Raw genomic sequence first — 17,701 nt, 5'->3', positions numbered from 1 at the left:
GGCGACCGTCGCGCCCCGCCAGCCACGGCCCGCTCGGCGGCCTCACCTCTCCGTGCCGCCGGCTGCGGCCCCGCCGAGCAGAAGGGCGAGGGCCGGTGCGTCGCCTCCCGCTGCCCCCGTCGCCCGCGGCAAAGGAGAGCGGCTGCAGGAGGCGGGCAGGGCGGGGCGCGGGGAAGCTCCCGCCCCACCCAGCCCCTCCCCGTCCCGCTGGCGCCTCCGGCCGAGAAGCGCCCTGGGCTGAGCAGCCCCTGCGTTTGCGGCCGGCCGCGAGGAAAGCGAGGCAGAGCCGATGCGGCAGCACCTACCACCCTGCCCGGCACCGCCCTGCACCTCGGCCCGAGCGGCTCCGGTAAAGTCCTTCCTTCACCAAAACGCGCTTCTGCTGACTTCCAGATTTCCTGTCTTGACCACAGGCGCTTCGGTTTCTGGAAAGCGGCACGTAGGCGAAGCTGAGTGTCTGAAATTGGAAAACCCAGGAAAGGCTGTTTCAATACCTGTTTTTGACAGCTGAATGGATGATGCTGGTATTTTCTTCATTTTAAAAGAAGAAAAGTTAGTCACCCTGTTTATTTCACGGTAGTCATTAACTCTGCTGGACACTTTCCACCATCTAGATAGAATAATGGAATTGTTTTGTTTGGAAGGAGCATTAAAGACGATTTAGTTCTAGGCCATAGGCATGGACATCTTCCACTAGGCCAGGATGTGTGAAGCTATGTTCCAAACCAGTCTTGAGCCCAGGAGTGGGGCATCCACAACTTCTTTGGGCCACCTGTTCCAGTGCCACACCACTCTCACAGTAAATAATTTCTTTCATGAATTCATAATTTGTAAGGATTTCCTTTCTAAATTTGCCCTCTTTCAGTTTGAAGCCATTCCTCTTTGTCACATCAGTACAGTTTCTAATGAAGGGTCCCTCTCCAGCTTCCCTGTAGGTCTCCTTCAGATACTGGAAGGCTGCTATGATGTCCACTCATCTCTTTTCCAGGCTAAGCAGCCCCAGCTTTCTCAGCCAAATCTGCATGTTGTTTCTGCATTTTAGCTTTTGCAAGTGGAATTTTAAAAAACAGAATGGAAGCAGAATAGAAAAAAATAGTGAAGCAGCAATTGCAAGCTCTAAAAAAGAACAAAATAATTTATTTACACACACACACACACACACATATATATATATATATATATATATATATATGTAAATTTCTAGCTGAACAAAGACCACAAACTTAAGAAAAGTGATCTTCAACAATAATGTCAAATTATGGGCTTTTTTCCCATCTTTGAAGACTATTTGAAAGTTGATCAGTGTAACACTTGGACTTTAACCTTCTTGTGGGAGAGAATATATATTTGTTGTTATATATTTATTTTTTAAAACACCTCATACAATAACTTTGTCTAGACCAGAACAGGAAAATTTTCTAACCAGTACGCATTGTATCACATCCCACTAGTTAGGGAATTAATTGATTTCCAAGTGCAATATTAATAAAATATTAATAATATTAATAAAAAGGTATCATTATTTTAAAAAATAAATAGCCACATATTTTAACAAAAACTAACAAAAACACAAGGGCACATGTACACATGTTACACTGCAGAAAAATTAAGGATCTTAGCATGATGTCTTGGGACCTGTACTAGAAGCAATGTACTATTGTACCTGAAAAGTCTAGAAGTAAACCAATTTGCAGAAGACTTCTGGAGGTGTATCTCCTGAATAATTTGTATCTGAAAGAGATGGGGTAACTCTCAAAATTTTGTGGAAGAAATACATTACCTTGAATTATTTTTTATTTAATAACATGAATTTTTCTTTTTCTTTTTTTCTTTTTTTTTTTTTTTTTTTCCCCTAAATGGTAAGCTAAATAAATCCAATTCTTTTTATTCTATCACTGAAAAGCATATCTAATCAATAAATCTAGTACATCTTCCTTTTTTTCCCCTCAAAACTACTCCCATCTTCCTGGTAGAATATGATTGTCATTGGAGATCATCCAATTCAACAGAAACTCTCCACAAGACAGGATAACCTAGAGCAGGTTACAAAGGAGGTCATCCAGATGGGTTTTGAATGTCTAGAGAGAAGGAGGATCCATTACATCCCTGGGCAGTGCTATTCCAGTGCTCTGCCACACTCAGTGTGAAAGAAGTTGTTACTCTTGTTGAGCTGGAACATCCTGTTTTAGTTTACAGCCATTGCTTCTCCTCCTGTCTCTGAGCACCACTGAAAAGAGACCACTGATGGTCTGGCACCATCATCTTGGCATCCACTTTGAAGATATTTATATGTGTTACTGTGATCCCCTCTCAGTCTTCTCCAGACTAAACAGGCCCAGCTCCTGCAGTGTTTCCTCAGCAGAGGAATGATCCTGACCCCTGATCATCCTTGTGGCCTTCTGCTGGATCCTCTTCAGTAACTTCGTTTCCTGAGGAGCCTAGAAATGGACGCAGCACTCCAGATATGGATCACTAGGGACACATAGTGGGGCAGGATCATACATCTTAACCTTCTGGCCATGCTCTTCCCGATACACCCCAGGATACCCTTGGCCCTCCTGGCCACAAGAACACTGCCAGCTCATGGACAACTTGTGGTCCACCAAGAGTTCCAGATCCTTCTCCACAGAGCAGCTCTGTAGGAGCAACCCCTGACCTGTGCTGGCACTTGGGGCTGTTCCTCCCCAGGTGCAGGACCTGACACCTGCCCTTGTTGAATCATTAAATTTCTCTCTGCCCAACTCTCCAGCCTATCCAGGACCCATGGAATGGCAGCAGAACCTTCAGGTGGATCAGCCACTCCCTCGGTTTAGTGCCATCAGCCAACTTGCTGGGGGTACATTCTATCCCTTCATGGGGTCATTGATAAACAGGTGGAACAAGAATGGTTCCATTATTGACCCCAGAGAATGCCACTGGCTGTTGGTCTCCAGGTGGATTCTGCTGTGCTGATCACAACCCTCTGAGCTCTGTCCTTCAGCCAGTTCCTGATCCACCTCACTGTCCATTCCTCTAACCCACATTTCCTGAGCTTTCCTGTGAGATGTTATAGGAGACAGTGTCAAAAGTCTTGCTGAAGTCAGGTCAGACAACATCCACTGCTCTCCCCTCACTGACCCATCCTGCCATGCCACCACAGAAGTTTATCAGATCGGTCAAGCATGAGTTCCCCTTGGACAATCCATGGTGACTACTCCCATGCCTGGGCATGACCTCCAGAATTAGTTGTTCCATTCCCTTTTCAGGTACAGAGCTGAGGCTGACACAACTTATCTTCCCAGTTCCTCCTTGTCCTTTTTGGAGATGTCAGTAATGTTGACTTCCCTCCAGTCATCATGCACCTCTCCCATTCTCCATGATTTTGCACAGATAATGGAGGTTGGCTTAGCAACATCTGCCAGCTCCTTGGGCACTCATGGATACATCCCATCAGAGCCCCTGGATTTATGGGTGTTAAGTCTCTCTAGCTGATCTCTAACCCAACCCTCCATTACCAGGGCAAAGTCTTCCTTTCTTCAGCCTTCCTCTCTTGCCCCCAGGGTCTGGGACTCCTGAGGGCTGGCCTCACCAATATAGACTGAGACAAAGAAGGCATTCAGTAATTCTGACTTCTCTGTGTCTTCTGGCACCAGGACACCACAATTCAGCAGTAGCCCCACATTTTCCCTAATCTTCCTTTTGCTGCTGATGTACTTGTAGAAGCCCTTTCAGTTGTCCTCATCAGATTCAATGCAAAGTGAGCCTTGTTCTTCCTTATCCCTGCATACTCTGATGATGTTCCTATAGCCCTCCCACAAGGCCTGGCTCTTTTTTCACATCCCAGAAATTTCTTTTCTAGAAACTCTCTGCTCATCCATGCAGATCTACTGCCCCCTTTGCCTGATTTCCTGCTCATAGGGCTATGAGGTCTTGAGCTTGGAAGAAGTGATGTTTGAATATTGACCAGCTCTCTTGGACCTCCTTATCTACTAATCCAATCGACAACATTATATCAATATGTCCATAATATCCAGTATCAGGGTAATTAAAGTTCCCCAGAGAACCAGAGTCTGTGATCATGAGGCTACTTCCAGTTGTCCAGAGAAAGCCTCCCAAATGTTCTCCTGTTCATCAGGTGGTCTGTAGTAAACACTTGCAGCAGTGTCATCGATTTTAGCCTGCCCTTAAATCTTATCCTTAAGCTGTCAAATTGCTTGTCTGTCCCTGAGTGGATCTGGATACATTCCAGTTTCTCTCATACAAAGAGAGAAACTCAACTCAACAACCTCATCCTGCTGACCTCCCCTTTCTAAGAAGTACACAGGCACCCAAGACAATATTCCAGTCACACAGGCTATCTCACCTTATCTCTGTAAATGCAATGAGATAATGGCCTTACACCGACACATGCCCAGAGATTTCTAGTTCTTCTTTATACCCCATGCTCTTTGCATTTGTGTACATCAGGGAGGTAACCGAGCATCCAGATTCCCTAGAAGAGGTGTAACAGCATTCCCTGTAGTGATACACACCCTTGATGTGGTTAGCCCTATGATTTTCATCTTGAGAGGAGGCCATGGTAGCACTGCTTGCTGGTTGGCATGGCCCACTCTCCAGAATGAAGCAAAGGCATGAGCATTGCCACTCTGGACCCCATAAGCTTTTCACTGTAAAGCTCATCTCACCAAATTGGCCAGGCTGCTGCCAAATATTTCCTCTCCCTTTTTAAACAAGCAGATCCCATCTCTCCCTAAAAGGCTACAGTCATTGAACTGCAATCCATTCCCAAAAAAGCCAAGGCCTTCTTGATGCCACCAGCCATGAAGCCAGACATTGATCTGCACTATGCCTCTGCTTCTGCCCTCTTCAGTTTCGAGATTATCCTCTGGACACCCATGTAAAAATTAATTTCAGAAAATCATTTTCAGATAGCAGAGGAACAAAAATTCAAATTATTCAAGAAAGACATGTGTTGGTGAGAGTAAGCTCAACTGCTTTCCTATACTATCACTTCTAAAGATCCCAAGAAATAGGAGTCTAACTTCCCACCGTGCAAAATTAAGTTTAGTGTTTAACACATTCTCTTTTTTCTACATAGCATTAATTTAAATTGCCAAATATCTTTGTCTACCGTTGACATGCTTTATCCATGCAATATCATGCATTGTAGAGTTTGAGGATCCTACTTTTGAATTATCATGAAAGAACAAGTGGAGATTTTTTGGTTTTTTTTTTTTTTTTTTCCAATTTCACTAAGTCCAAGCTAAACACCAAAACCAGAGAGCTGAGAAGCTGAAGACAACAGCTGAAAGATGTATGATGTCCTCCTGTCTTCTGCTTTCAAGGGTGGACATCTCAAAACCCTGTTACATGCTTCAGAGGTACTGAGCACATTACAGGATCTGAAAGATCACATTTACAACAACTTTTTCAATAGCAGACAAAAAGTAATATGCATGATTTCTGTTCTTCTGCACAACATGTGTGCATACATATTTTTAGTAAGTGTGTGGAGACTTCTGTGAACATTCAAGGTCTGACCTGTCATCAAAAAAACCTTACAGGCCACCCACCTATTGGATGTCAAACTATGGCCTACATTTTTCAGGATGTACACCTTAGTGACATCATTTGGCCTTGAAAATATATGTCCAAAAAATCTTGAAGTAAAATGAGTGCAGGCTGAAACACTGAATAAAAACAAACTCTTCCATAAAGTAATGAATCTACATAAGCTTTGAAATGCCCTTATGAAGAAAGAAAATTATAGTATATGTGTTGCAAAAATTGACATCACTCTTCACTAGGTCAAGCAGCATTCCTAGTATTGTGCCAGTTTTAATGCTCTTAATCTTTAGAACTTGATCATGTATTGTGCTTTGTTTTTATATGTAATTTCAGTGCTAATTGGAAACTGGATTAAGTGTTTGCTTATATATGAAACAATATGAGGTGGTATTTTCTACTTCCATTTTAAAAGAAAGCCTTCTGAGAGTTTTATCTGGATTCCAATTGGTCGGTGCATTTGCAGACAGAAAGTTCTTAGGTAATCACTTTGTCATGTTATATCAAAACAAGCCATTACAAACAAAACAAGAAATAAGTAGGAAATAGAGAACAATTTGTTTGCATCTGCAAGGATACTCAGAAGAACTGTCAAATGGAATCTTACTGCAGTCTTGTACAGACAATAATAAGAGGTTTTCTTTTCCTTTCACAGATTTTGTGTGCTCTCTGGGAGCAACTCTGAATGCTGTTCCTGGACTTAACTTTCTGAAAACTTCATTTTTTCTAGCTTCTTCAGCTTCTTCAGAACTTGACTCAAAGTGTCAGTTCTCTTGCTTAATTGTACTGCCTCATTCAGAGAAAATGCCAGTGTGCTCTGTTATGGGAACAAAGAGCTTCGTGGAAAATCCAGACCAGTTGTAGGAATTACAGTTAGGCTAGCTGGTCTTTGCCCTAGCAAAATCAACAACTACTATAAGGGCAGTAAAACACCACCTTAGAAAAGAACATGTTGACTTGGAGAGCTGGGCCTTTACTAGATGAACTGTCAGCTTCTCTGATTGACTTCTTTTTCCTCATGTTATATCTGTGTCTTTGATATTTTGGCAGCTAACTTACCCTGTTCTGGGAAATAGGTTTTTCATTCATGAGATACCTCTAAGTGTTGCTTTAGGAGGTTTATTGACTGGTGTTAATCTTCTGTGTTGGTTGATGCCATTTTCTTGGGAAAAGTATTACCTGCAGACAATGGTTGTATTCACTCTTGGTGGTTCACCTTGGATGTCTACGGAGTCAGAATTAAGTCATTACTTTCTTTTAAAAAATTATAAATAAAAGGCTAAGACCCTTATCTTCAACCTTTTTTGGCTTGCATATGTGTAGGCCAGTAAGAAGAATGGAAGACATTATTTTCTCTGGTTGTTGTATTGATGGACAGCTTTCTGTAATATCAGTTGCATATGTAATGAATGGTAACAGATTTGCAAGTATTTGCTACAACATTGTCCATATTTGTATAGTCCCATGCACAGGTTGCAGGCTAAACCTGGTTTTCCTAGAATATGGGCTGATATTTGTAAAACTTAGGACTATTTGACTGGAATTCATAAGGTGAAGGATATAGCTGACCTCTGCTGTGCAATTACAGAGCAAATCAGTCTTCTTTGTTCTTCAGTGAGTCAGAATAATAATGCTATTTTCACCTAATGAGGGCATGAGAGGCTTAACTTATTAGGGGTAGGACATGGCTAGTCCAATACATATAACAGGATTTAAAGGGTTGAAAAAATTCTCTCTGGGTCTTGAATGTCTACCCAGGAAAGCTGACAGTGATACAAAACTGCAGTTCTGCAGCAAAGGGCAGTGTTAACTGATGTGTAATGTAATGTAATGTAATGTAATGTAACTGAATGCAGTTTTGGCTAACTTGCCTCACTTGGCTTATAGGAAGATAAAACATATAATTTTTTCACTTCTTAGTGCCAGAGTTCACATTACATAAGAGGATATAGTAATGTAATGATAGACTGTATGTGAAATTACCTGAGAGCCACAGTATTCCAGCTCCAGTGGTGCACCTTGCTACGGTGTTGTTATGAACAAATGTTTGAGATCACTTAAAAAACCATCAGTGAGGGTATCAGCAAAAGCCAGATTTAATATTAAGTGACATCATAACAATTTTATTGGCAAGATTCACTCTACTACTTACAAGACAGTTAAGGCACAGCCAGGAAAAATACAAAATTGAACAAATGGTGTTACTACACTTCTAACACAGCAGCAGGAATAAGAATGCATCACCTTTGAAATACATCACATCTATAGCATTTGCACCTTTTTTCCCCCCAAAATATGGGTAATATTTAAATAATAAAATATTGGGACAGCAAATGCTGAAGTTTCAGATTAGACACAGCCTCTGTGACAGTCTTTTGTTTCTGCAAACCTGCAAGTACTACTGTACAACAGGCACATTAGAATAAATTTCGCACCACTATTACCTGAAGAAACAGAAATAACTAGCAAATAAAAATACAGTGTGTGGAGATAGCCACCAGATGGTAGCAAACACATAGTATAGATGTCTGTCAGATTTTCTCAGTTATACTGGGTTTCTTGAAAGAGAAAACACTCATGTACTTACCTAAACATGTTAGCTCAACAAGCTGATCTATAAAAATAGTTATGAAATTTTGAGCAACCACTCAAAATTTTCTACATCAAAACCCACCATTGACTTACATCCTTCATGGTTACTTTGCTACTGTTAGCAGAATACATCCTTCATGTTCTTCTTAACAAAACAGGGGAGACAAAATTAAGATGATTGCAAAATTCAGCAAAATTACTGACAGTAGCCTTCAGACAACTGGTTGTCTTGAACTGTTGAATTGTCAAATTTTGTGCTTGGTCTAAAGTCAAGAAGGTCCCAGTGCTTACTAAACTGCCTAACAGCTTCTGCATAAAGATATGTAGAAGTGAATAATGTACAGTGAAAAAAAACCTTTCTCAGGATCTTTAAACATAACTTCATGCTAATACCATCTGTTCACCAAAGCAGCAGTGAGACCCTGGGCTCTAGATTGTTCTAGACAAATATAAAAATTTACCCTTTCTCATAGAAAACTAATTAATACTGACCTCCTAATCAAAAAACAGTTATTCGTTACATTCCTGCTGACCCTGATTCATACAGCTACAGAGACTGCATACATCTGTGGTCACAATCTCCCTGGACATTAAAACAACATAACATATAGGAAACAAAGCTTTCCACAGCTGAGTGTATGTATAAAGGAGAGTGCATCAGGCCTTTTGGGAGCCTCCTTTGCCCTTTGTTTCTGGGTGAAGTGCCAAAGCTTACATCTGCAAGGGTTATCACCACCAGCTGGGAGCAAACAAACACACAGGCTAACCAAAGCAAAAAAAAAAAACCAACAAACCAACAAACAAAACCCAAAACAAACCAGAAAACCCCAACTCAACCCAAAATCCAGCACTCCAATCTATGCCATCACCACCACAAAATTACTGCTATTTTGTTTGTAGAACTCTCTGATTCAAGAATTGAAATATTGACAGGAAAGAGGATGATAGCTCTGATGTGAGCTCTTTTGGAGAGCTCAAAATGTCATTGCCATCCCTTCACAAAGGATGTTAATGCTACTTTGCTTTCTAGGTGTCTTGGGCCTCTAAAAAATTTTCTATCAAAACTATGAGATATGATTTTGGATCATTTGCTTTTAAAATAAATGAAAACAACAGTTTGAGGTTCTACATATATGGATAAATTGTTGCAAATTGACTGTCTCTGAGTTCTTTTTGGTCCTCATGCTTTTTTGAATTTCTTTTTTGTACCTCCTCACTTGACAGTCTAGCAGCAGCCAGCAGAGCTGTTGGGCAAGTATGCATCCTCCATGACAAGATCCCATCAAAGCCTCTACATTAAATAATGTTCTGTCTGGATTGTTTTTTTGTTTTCTGACAGCTGGAAAGATGTAGACTTTATTATAGATAATCCCTTGCTCCTGCTTCTACCACCTTCCTTGTGATGACAGAAATTAACACATATTTGCACCTGTCCTCCTCACCGGTGGCTGCAGTTTTCCTTGAGAAGAGGAACTGTTTAGTATTATGTTCCATCATGTCTCCAGAAGAATAAATTATTTCATGGGGACTAATGATACAGACAGTAGCAGTAGTGGAAAGTGTAATGCTAACTGTGCTAATCCCATTATCAAATTTGTACAGGAAAAAGACAGCAAAAGACTATTTGGACCAGCAGTGATAAATTTATCACCCATGGCACATTGATGTAATCCTGCTGCTGTAACTTGGAAGAGGAATCTGCACAACCTTTGAAGCATAAGTATGTGTACAGGATCAGTTACCTTTTGCCTGTTTACAGCATGCCAAGGCTAAGTCCTGAAGTAAATTCACAGCCCTCTGCACAGCCATGGACTGCCTCGGGTCCAGCAATAAACAAGCACCTTTCATGAGCTAGTAGCTCTGCAGCACAGAAAAGCACAGCTGGCCCAAAATAGACCAGATCTGCATCAGATCTGCATGTCATCCACTGCGCTACCCTGAACAGCTCTTTGTGGATACCACTTTTAGAAGTGCAGCCAGACTTGGCTTTGAGACAACACCCGTAGGCCTTTATAAACTTGAAGGGTCTAAAAATAATGTGTTTGGAATAATATACTTCAAGTAAGACCGTGACAACCCACTGGAGCATAGCTCAGTACAGATCGTTTCTTTTGCTACCTGAGGTGCAGTAAGAAGGAACTAATTGCCTTGATTGTTTCTCTTCCCTAATTGTGTGAATTTGATTTTTAAGATCCTGGTAACAGCTGCATGTACAAGAATTACAGACTTGAGAACCATTTCCCAAGCTGTTGCTGCCAGCAGAAGTTTGCCTGTTCCAGTATAGTCTGGGACAAAGGGAGAGCACAAGCAGGTTCTCACTTTCCCCCTCCCCCCAACAGTGGCTGCATTCCAAGTCTGCAGTTTTACTGCTGAGCGTGATCTGTGTGCTACTTATGCTGTTAATATTACGCTGCCATCACAGAAGAAAGGAAAGTTTCACAGTCTTCCCTTATAACAAAACCACCTTGTCAGGAAAACAAAAAAAAATATCTCCCAAACTTTAAAGAAAGGAGGGATTTTCTAGGCAGACCTGTTAACACCTTTCTATGTCTGCTTTCCGAGAGATTGTCATTTGACATGGGAAAAAAATCCAGATTGTCTTGAGGTGTCTTGATCCACATTTAGTCACTTCCCTCCAGATAAACCCCATGAAGCAACTTGAAGCATGGCCTAGCAGTTGTGCTTTCTCACATCTCAGTGTATCTGCTGTAGTTTACGCCACATCTCCAACTCTTGACTTTTGCTTCATGCTTTTTTCAACCGGATGCACCCTCTGAGTCTATTCTCTGCAGTGCCTTGGGAAACCACAGTCAAGGTCTTGCACCTGCATTAAACAGAATTTTCAGCTGTGAATTCTGACATTTACATGTAGTTCTGCTTGTGCTACTTTGGCAATGCAAAGGAACTTCACAATCAAGAATGCAAGAGAAGGAAAATTTATATTTGCTTTGGAATTATGCATAATTTACAAGGCACAAATAAAGAGACTGAAGCAAACAGCTCTTGAATATTATTTCCAGCTGTGTTTCTTCATCTGTGTGACCTTGGGAGAGCAATATCTGTATCTGAACTTCCATTCATGTATTTGTTCCTTACAATGGCTCTAATGCTTATAAGCTGGTGTGCATGTATGCGTGTGTGTGCACCAAACATCTACCACGACAGAAACATCAAGCTACATCATAGAAGAAACCCCAAATTTACAAGCTTAAATTAACTGGACAGGAATATTGACTTGCACAGTGGGAATATAACAACAACAACAACAAAACTATATTACCTTGTAAAAGTTTTTGAAACTTTCTCTTACTGCCCTTTTCATGATCACAGCTTGATTTACCAAGTGTCTGTTTTCAAGATCTCAGGGACTGCCAGGTGAACCCCCTCCTCAGATTTCTAAATCCATGCATGAATATATGGAAACACTGTCAGGCACCGGCACAGCCAAGCCTTATCTTAGAACCACCACACAAACTAACAAACAGTAGAAATTTTTTATCTGTTAGGATGAATTGTTGAATACTGTAATTTGATAGACCTTATAGCAAATCTTTACTAGGCAAATAATAGCTCTGCCACATAAAAATCACAGAATTACAGAATCTTTTAAGTTGGAAAAGGCCTCTGAGATCATCAGACCCAACCTTTGACTGATCAACACCTTGCCCATGTCCAGTCATTTCTTGTACATCTCCAGGGATGGTGACTCCACCACCTCCCTGAGCAGTCCATTCCAATGCTTAACAATCTCATTCCTGAAGAAATTCCTCCTGATGTCCTGCCTGAACCTCTCCTGGTGCAGCTTGAGGCTAGTTCCTCATCTCCTGTCACTTAATGCTTGGTAGATGAGTCCAATCCCCACTTGGCTACAGCCTCCTTACAGGTGGTTGTAAAAAGTCAGAAAGTGACCCCTGAGCCTTCTTTTTCTCAGGTTGAACAACCACAGCTCCCTCAGATGCTCCTCATCAGACTTATGCTCCAGACACTTCACCAGCTTCATTGCTCTGGTCTGTACAAAGTGAAACTCCAGTTACATCACACCACTGCTGCACCTTACTCTTAAAACAAAATGATAAAGAAAGACATCAGTGAGGATTATAAAGTCCTGGTGGGGATGGACCACTTCTTTCCAATGTAAGAAATGCTCCTGGTTCTTTGTGTTTTATAAATAATTCACACAAGAGCCTGGTCTTCTGTTCACTCCATGGTAATTGCACAGTGAAGCTGTGCTTCAGATGAGATTAAACACAACCCACTGAAACCCAGCCATTTCTACTGACTCAAGCTCTTACAGTACTTACCACAGAGCAAATAAAACTGGTGTGACTGCATTGTTGGATCAGAGATAGTGGCAGCCATAAAAGGACAGGACACCCCTCCTTTTTTTATGGATTCTATTTGTTTCATGAGAATCCACACTTGTAACATTTCTCTGAAATGTCAGAGAGCTAAAGAAAACCTGATGAGAGCTATTTTGGGGAGAAGGAACAGAGCAGAGAGGTTTAAGATATAATTTTTAACCATCTTGCTGCATAGCAGTATTCAGACTGACATAAGACAGCAAGGTTTCCCCTTCAGTGAACAGGCAGAGCATATTCAGCCAGCCCTAGCACCCTATGTGGAATAAAGCACTTCAAAATTAAACATTGAACAACACAACCACCACTGAAAGTCTCACATCTGTTAACAAAGGTGAGGACTATTAGCTCCAATTGTTCCTTAATAGGTGTAGTAGATATTGAAAACTTAAAAAAATGGACTATATTTCTTCTACAAAATTTCTAGTTACTCAGTTTCTAGTCGAGTAAAGTAGAAACTGAGGTTTTCACTGCTGTGTACCACACCACTCATGCATCTGAGAAGGATTCTTTATAGCTTTAGAGTAATTCTCTGGAGAAATTCCTGCACAGCCCTCACCCAGTGGGATTTCCGAGAGAACAGCTAGTGATTGCAGCTAAGGCAGCTCAGCATTATTTTCTTAGGTATCTCCATGAACACCATCCTGTGCAGCAGGACCATGCTTGCTGCAATAACTGTTTTCATCACTGTGCAGAATAGTCATACATGTCTCCAAGGAATAATTTGTTTCCATGGTGTAGAGAGATAAAGAACACAGTTACCAGGAAGCCCACAGCAATGGATCACCCTCCCAGTAGCCTGAAGTTGTTTCTGGGTACCTAGCAAGACTAGAGCTTCTGCTGAGGCAATATCACTGTACAAATTGGTTAGCTGTGGCAACCATGAAAACCAAAGGTGTTGCTAAAACTTGGAGATGTATTGTGGATGGGGCAGAGAGATCTCCTTTGTAATCAGGACTGAGAGAATTTTGTCATAAAACAGGAGAGTCTGATTAGTTAAAGAATTGAAAAGGAAGGAGGAATATAAGTGCTATACATACTCCTGAAAAGAAGAAAAGGACTGTTCCCTGGACATTGAATGCAAGGACTTCTTCATGACCAGTAAGAGTAGACTGAGAGGAAAAGTGACCAAAAAGAGGTTAAGACATCGTCTGTAAAGATGGTAGAAGACAACGAATAAATACATTAAGAGAGCTGAATATACAAAAATAAGAAGAGAGAGAAATGAAAGGATGAGAGAAGAGGAAGGGCAAACTTGAGTTCCTTAGTCTGGGCAGGGCACAATCTGTTTGGTTAAGTGGGATGGTTATTGTAGAACATGCCTGCTCTTAGGACCACACCTGATCCAGGGATATCTCAGACAGCAGTTAACTGAGCTAGTCTCTCTGGACTAGGAATTATATTGAACAGAAAAAATATGTACTACATTTTATTTATACTGTGTTCCAGCAGAGACAAATAAATATAAGCATATTGTTTTTTTGAATGTTTATGTTTCCCTCCAGCTGCTGCACATCTGAGGAACACTAAAACACTTGGAAGAGTCATATTGTTCTGCTGTGTTTGTATGGCATGAGAAGGTCATGCTTCCCACTCAATTTCTAGCTAGTACTACAGTCTGAAGAATAATTAAAATTAATGGTAACTTCTTAAATTACCTACAGAGCTTCATTTAATTTCTCTGCTGAACTGCAGTATTTTCCATTTAAATTCATGATGCAGAACAGGATGTGAAGGATAAACAGAAAAAATTATTGAATACTCAGAAATCAAAGGGACAACATAGCATGCCTTCTGAGTTGTTCTTTCTAGTATCTTGAAAGATCTGTAAATTGGTTCTCTCAATCCTTTTTTGAATATCTCTTTTATCTTCACCACGCTGTCAAATTTTCCATTGCAATCTCCTCAAAATGTGGAAGATCACACAGATATTTCTGACACCGGCAAAAAAAAGTATTCTTTCAACTCATACATACAATACAAAATTTTTGCTAGAATAAGCCAGAGTATATTGTAACAAGGCATAACACTGACCTCTGTATGTTGTAATTTAAACTGGTGCTCAGGACCCAACACTTTCAGTGAGATATCTATCTGCACTTGATAAATGCCTACATTGTTTGTTGTTGTTATTTCTTAGAAAAAAAAAAAAAAAAGCAAACCAAAGATAAAAACAAAGCAGAAAAAAAAGAAAAAGTAGTCCTATTTCTGATTTCATTGGGGTGAATAGAGTAATTTTTACCGATTATAAAATCATGAGGTGAAATAATTCATATATAATCACTGTTTGGCACTCATCTTGCAAGTTATGAAGCCAGTGGCTAGATGGCAGCACTTGACGACTGCACACTCTTACAAGAGTGGGTTGCCTGCAGGTCCAAGACAGGTTTGAACTGACACTGCCCATGTTGCATCTGCTATTTGAAGCAAAAAACAGATCTTATTTCAGCTTGTTTCAGTCTGCAACAGTGGAAAATATGCAGCCTCCACCAAACCATTCCTTGAAGCTTTGATGTTTTATCTGAGAAGCCAAGAGCTAAAACAATTGTTTTACTTTTTCTCAAGCTATGCAGGAAGGCCACTCAGAGCCATGGTGTCCTGCTTAGATATGCATGCACACATGCATACACACACTGACAGAGGGTAATAGATGAAAAATTAATATGTAACCCTGAAGTGCTTTGTAATAATGAAGGTGGGGAGGAGGGAAGAAATACAGAAGGTATTGCTTTGGCAGAGATTCTCCCTTTGTTGTTCAAGTGGAACTAAAGATACACTGGTATGGTAACCTCTCTGTATAAAATGGTCACAGCATATGCAAGCCATTAGCTGTAGTAGATTCATAAAAACAGCCTGTTCATACATTTCAGAGCAGGTGTACTCTGTCATGATTTTAAGAGGAGAAAATTGTATATGTTTATACAGATCCCACCACAATTCAAGACAGGTTTCCCACTGAATTCAACAGCAGGAGCAACTAACAAGCTTGTGGAATCAACTATCTCTGTGCACATGGATCCCAAAGTGCTCCCAAATGCCTGTAGGGTTTGAATATGTTTTTAATATTTGTCATGATTTTGTGGAAAAAAAATCTTGTTTTGTGTAAATAAATGCACCAGATTATATACCTATGTCTGCTTTGACAAATATTTTTTTTCATATCCTGGATATTCATGCTTCTATTACTTACAAATATTTTCAGAGACTAATGTTTGAATTCCTATATCCACAAGCTGGCTCTTGGAATTCAAATTTTCCTTCTTTTAATTTTTATTCTATGGTTCCTGAATAATTCCATTTGTAGTACTCTGAAACATCCATAGATAATTATCAGTACAGACTGCTCACCATCAGAATTGTGTAATATAGACATGGAAGAAGTCTTTTCTCTTTCCTAAAGTGTTTTATTTTGCACAACATTTCTTTCCCTTTTCTCCCCCTGAAATATTTGTCTTGGGTCAAAGAAATTGACAGTAACACATAAGTAAGCCTAAGTTTTTGAAATGGCCTGCAGACCAACTTCTTTGTGTCCTCCAGCAACAGGTACTGTTCACTTTGATTTAGAGAACTGTTTGACATCTTCAGATATGGAATTGTGTGGGATTCTCATTCCTATTCTTGTTGATTTTTCAGCATCTATTTGTGACCAATTGCTAATAATAGGCTCATTAGAAAGCAAGCTGTGTTTGTTACACACTGTAGTATCCCAGTTGTTAGATCTTACTGCTAATTTCATAGCATAAGAGAGAGATGTGTGCTTGGTCCACATGGTTACCTTGCTGCTGATTTTTAGTATTTGTGAGGGATGACAACAAGTCTTGAAAAGCATATTGGAAAACCTTCACATTGATGGTGCAGGACTCTAGAAATATACTACTTGGATGACTGAATTTTTCTGTTGCTGCTTAAATTTTTTGAAGACTGGAAGTTTTGATAAAAGTTGTTTGGTAGCAACTGATCATCATACAATGTGAACAAATCATCTTTGGAAAAAAAATCTTAATATGTAAGTGGAGTATAAAAAAGAATCACAGGCTGAGTATGAAAATAAAAGCATGATCACAGGAGAGACAAAGAACCATGTTCCCAAACAGTCCACAATAGTTACATTTTCTTTGAATTCACATGTAATATGCATATCTTAAAATATTTGTAATAGACTGCAGATGTCAACTGCTCTGTGAAAAAAAAAAAATCGCTAATTTTCTGCATTATGCCTTGATTGTCCAATAGTTTAAAGGTTTTGTCTGGAAAACGGTGTTATGATACGTGCATAAAATTGATCACTAAGAAGTAGAAAGTGAACTTAAAGAAGCTGTAAGAGTTCATATATCTCTGCTGAGTTTATGTACAGAACCCAAAGTCAGCCAAATGCCAGCCTCTCTCTTAGAAGGAAGTTATGAAAATGAGGAGGAATGATGAAAAAACCCAATGCTTCAAAAACAAAATCTGGTCAGAAAGCTCTTCTTCTTTCTTTCCATCTTGGAAATGGTTTGGCAATTTGAATTTCTGCGCTCATTTGCCAGGTGTCAGGAAGAGATAAAAAGCACAGAACAGAATGCAAGAAAGACAAAAAACAGAGCTGAGCAATGTTTTCCACCTGTCTAGGCAAAAGTACGCTGGTATTTGGGAAAGCCAATAGGAAACTTTCAACACAGACATGAGGAAAGAGGCAATTCACTTTTTGAAACGTGTGGACTGGAAACTTGCTGCCACCCAGTGTCAGTAGGTAACTGTTTCCATGAACTAGCCCTGGGAATTCAGACTGTGCGGGCCTGCCACCCTGTCTGTAGACAGACAGGGTCTGGGACTCCTGGGTTCTCGTGAGAGGAGCTTGGGGTGTACAGCACACAGGCTGAGGCACAGCCCACTGAAAGGGAGCATTAAAGGTGAGGGTGAAGACCCTGCTAACACCGAGTGGTTAATCTTCCCTTGTTGCACCTCTCTTTAAGAAAAATGCCAGAAGTCACATACAAAATTTGCTATTCAAATGCTGTTCAAGACCAAATACATGCAGAATTGCACTCAGTATGCACATTTTCCTCACCATATTGAAGCAGGACATCTCTTAGGGGTTAGAAGGGGCAGACCAAATGCTCGCTGTCTGGCAGGTCACTTCACAGACAAAAAGTTGTTTTGGTCATGAGAAAAAGTAATTTCAAAGTATTCTTTTATTGTAAAATTTAAGTACTCTTTTGAGGATTATT

General features: G+C 40.4%; 1 protein-coding gene and 1 long non-coding RNA gene across 3 annotated transcripts in view; one reads left to right on the top strand and one right to left on the bottom strand.

Annotated features, from left to right (window-relative positions):
* GOLM1 (golgi membrane protein 1) overlaps nucleotides 1-338 on the bottom strand; it is a 34,893-nt gene extending 34,555 nt beyond the window's left edge. Inside the window, exon 1 of one of the 2 annotated variants that reach the window (XM_086868899.1) lies at nucleotides 47-338. The gene's annotated coding sequence lies outside the window, so the exon portion shown is untranslated. The remainder of the gene's footprint in view (nucleotides 1-46) is intronic. The other variant, XM_086868900.1, reaches the window with a different exon arrangement.
* LOC147648401 (uncharacterized) lies at nucleotides 134-9,292 on the top strand. Its single transcript, XR_015280881.1, has 2 exons — nucleotides 134-799; nucleotides 6,200-9,292. It is a non-coding gene; the product is annotated as an uncharacterized LOC147648401 (long non-coding RNA).
* The last annotated feature ends 8,409 nt before the right edge of the window (nucleotides 9,293-17,701 follow it).

The sequence above is a fragment of the Cyanistes caeruleus genome, chromosome Z, assembly GCF_971803275.1.
Source record: "Cyanistes caeruleus chromosome Z, bCyaCae1.hap1.1, whole genome shotgun sequence".
Lineage (NCBI taxonomy): Eukaryota > Metazoa > Chordata > Aves > Passeriformes > Paridae > Cyanistes > Cyanistes caeruleus.
Note: the sequence above shows the minus strand (reverse complement) of the source record. Positions and strands in the feature narration are given on the sequence as shown.